We start from the raw sequence: 3,749 nt of genomic DNA on the forward strand, positions 1-3,749 counted from the left end.
GAACAGAAAAATGTGTCATGCCACATCTTACATAATTTGGCAGAGCAGCGTGCCTTTATTTATAAGAACATGCTATAAATCTTGTTCTGCTTTTATTGCAATCAGTTCCCTTTCTACCGTCAAAATCATAAAGTAGATTTTACTAATCTAAAACAAAACAGCAGTCCAAACAAACACTGGAAACATTATTGGTCTTTGTCTATAGCATGGGATAGTTTTTAGCTATGCACCTTAACCACACTGGCTACTGGAAACTGCAGAAAAAACTGTTGTAATTTGCTGAACAGACAACAGCACCTACAGTTAACAACTGCTCACTGCGGTACCCATTATAAAATGCAAGACTGAGCTATAAAAAACATGCAGACTCTATTCTCAAAAAAATCCTGGTACATCAATAATAACATCAGTTGAGAAACCAGAGGATAACACGAAATACGTAGGAGGTCAGCAAAAGCTCGGAAGACAAAGCTCAGAAGCGAGGCTGAAAAGCAGCACAGAACGGAGACTGCATTCAGCACAGTGCCCGAGAACAGAGGCTGCAAGTAATAACTGCCTTCCTTGGGGGAGCCTGCGGTTTCCTCTCTGCACAGAGAGCGTGCTGCCATAGGGAAGTGTCCCTCTGCCCACGCTAAGGAAGCCCAGGGAGCCGTCTGGAGGCTTCTTCTTTGGGGAAACTGCACTCTTCTTTACTGCAGAGACTGAAACAGGTTTCCTTCTGCTTGCAGCTGACACCTTGCCCTGCTCGCATTCATTTCTTTTCCCCTTCTAGTGCTTTATTTCTCTCTGCCTAGGTTTGTGGAACCTCACACCAGCTTTCCTTGCACCTAATTAATTTATGTTTTCTGATCAAGTTTAATTTTTCAGGTTTGGTCAGCATTCTCTCCATATGGCTGTCAGGTTTGTCATCCTCCTTCAGTATAGACTAAGACCTCCCTCCTTCAGCTCTGGTGTTGCTGAAGGCACTTCCCATAGGCATCCTCCACCAGCTTCACATCATCCCATCTGGGGAGCAGAGTCTCTTCTAGAGTAGGAGGTGAACAAGCCTGGCTTTAGCAAGCCAGGGACCAGGAGATAGCTGCTTTCTGGAAACACTTCTAAGGATAAGCATCAGGAAGATCTATTTAAGCTAAAAGTTAGAATGGGCATTAATGCCATGGTTGTAAGGGAGTCAAAAACCACATTACACTGGAAAAAAAATGCACACACAATAAAAAGCTGGTTTAGGAGTCTAACTTTTAAGAGAAATGTCAATAAACATGAGAATTATATTATGTAACATATTGCTTTCTTGCTCAGACCTGGAGTATCTCCCGATAAAACTGATATAATTTCAAATACAAAAAAAAATATAAACAGTAAAGTACTTTAAAAATATGAGGATGCATATTCACTTCCACCACATTTATTCCTCATTATATTAACTTAATTATATGGATTATTCTAAACATTATATAGGTGTATTTATTGGCATAGTGATGTTGGGAATATATTTTTCTTGAGAAAGGGTCTAATGAACCAGTTGAAATCTGAGTATTTTAGTGGAATTGAATACATTGCACTTGTTCACTCACAAGATTGTGTCCTTCACATTTTTAGAAACTTAGGCAAGACTGTTGTGTTCACTCATCCTAAATTTATTTGACCTTAATCCATGCTTGGTGATGCACTGAGAAAGCCGAAAGGGACATAGCAGACATAATAAGAGATGTGCCTCACGGCAGGGAGCAGTTTATTCTAATGATTATTTATAAACCCCTTTAGTTCCCCAAGATGTGCTTTAGCAGTTGATTATAGTTTTGTCCAGCATTTTAGAAGCTGTTTCTAATAATATGGCAGATTTTTCTAACTGTTAGAATTGTGTTTCTGATTAATTTTGCATCACTAGTGATACTAAGAGATACTTGCCCCTAGTCATAGCCTGTATAGCCAAAGAAAGGGAACTTTGCTGCTGAACACCTACCCCTAGAATAAGCAAGTAGTAGAGTGGCTTTCTAAGTTAAAACTCCCTTTGATTTCTCCAGATAATTTTTTTTCCCAAGTTAAGGCCGCAGGGTTTGGCTGTGAGTTTGCAAGTGCTAAGGAGCTAAACTGAGTTTTACTACTCCATTACTCATGTGTCTCTATTTTTCCCCAAACTCTTTATATAGCTGCCACAGTTCCTCTGCACCTTGCAAGAGATGAATGAGCCAAGAAACACCTCTTTAGCAATATCTGTAGCACTTGCCAAGTGCAAAGTCATCTATTTTACCTAGGATATAAGCAGTAGCTCTGTGTGCTAGACTGCAGGCCAACTGTCCTGTAAATAAATCCTGGTCTTTCCAAGTTGACCCTCTGCACACATTTAAACACTTCATCCTTCAGGACTCGAGGCTGCTCTGGGATTCACAGCAGCTACTGAAGGAGTCTGCAGCCACAGACAGCCCTGCAGTAAGCAACTACGGGCATCAGCAGACACAGCTTCCCAGAAAAGTTTCTTACCAAAGCCAAGGTCAGAATCTGACCATTTCAGCCTGTGACCTGCTGCTCTCTGTTCCTGCCCAGGTCTGAATCTGGGATTATGGAAGTTGAAGTTCCCCTCACCATCCTTCTCAGCAGATATCCACAATGGACAAGGAGTTCACAGCAGAGTAGAGAGAACAAAGGAAATAAACAGTGTGATAAGCCAAAGCTTGCTCTTACCTGTATATTGCATTCCCCACTACAAATGTTTGGCAGAGATGTTTGTTTCTTAAGAAGCACTAAAGTTACTTGCAAGCTGTTTGTACCACAAAGTGGCCAATTGTTCCTATTCATAGGCAGGGCAAATGTATCTTTCTGCCAAAGCAACTTTCATGAAGAACAGAGTTTTAGACAACAACTGCAAAAAATACCCTCTTTACAGAAAGACACAATCAGCTAACAGTAACCTCCCTAACTCTAGTGCAGAATTGCAGATTTTAGGCAGGAGTCTAAAAAATCCATGGGTGAGGAGAGAAAAATCACTGCATCCTTTCAGGATTACTTTTTGCTCTTGCAGCACCTACTTCTCCAGTGGGTTGGATCCTACAGGATGGCAGCAGTAGCTGTGGATTCTGTGCATCCAACAAGGTGAGATAAACTGTGTTGTGCTGACAAGTGATCCCACACAAGTGCTGTAAGCACTACACACACAAAGACACTTCAACTTGAAAAATCCTGGGGCATTTTATAGTATTGTTTCATTAGTGGCCATGCAGTGTCGGGGGAATTAAGCCCACTGCCTCTTCTGCAGCTTCTCTGTATCCCCTCTTCTCACTGAAGCACAGGCACAGAAATTCCTCTCTCAGCTAAGGAGGGTCTCCTCAACCCACAGCCTGTGTAGAACATCTCAGCACACCCAAGCTGTGAATGTCTGCCCTCCCCATGACCTTCTGCAGCTTGCAGTACCATGCCCTGGCTTATCCCAGGTACAAAGTGAAAAAAAAAATACTTAGAGTCGGCTTTAGTTTTCTTAGTCTGTAGCTTCTGGATTTGGTGGGCTTTTCTGCTTGCAGCTGAGCTGACTTTCACAGCAAATAGCATAGATTAAGTTCTGTGCTCTGAGCAGGGATTTCTCATTTCATACATCATTTATAACTTTCTGCAGTGATTCCACAAAGTCAGTATCTCTCCGTAACACAAAGATGAGAAGGATGGAAAATACAGCTGAAAAAGTGACAAACCTGCAAATTGCATTTATGTAGAATTCTGTTGCCACAAAGCTTCTACAGCAATTTTATGGAAACCTA

The sequence above is a fragment of the Coloeus monedula genome (assembly GCF_965178545.1).
Source record: "Coloeus monedula genome assembly, chromosome: 5".
NCBI classification, from domain to species: Eukaryota; Metazoa; Chordata; class Aves; order Passeriformes; family Corvidae; genus Coloeus; species Coloeus monedula.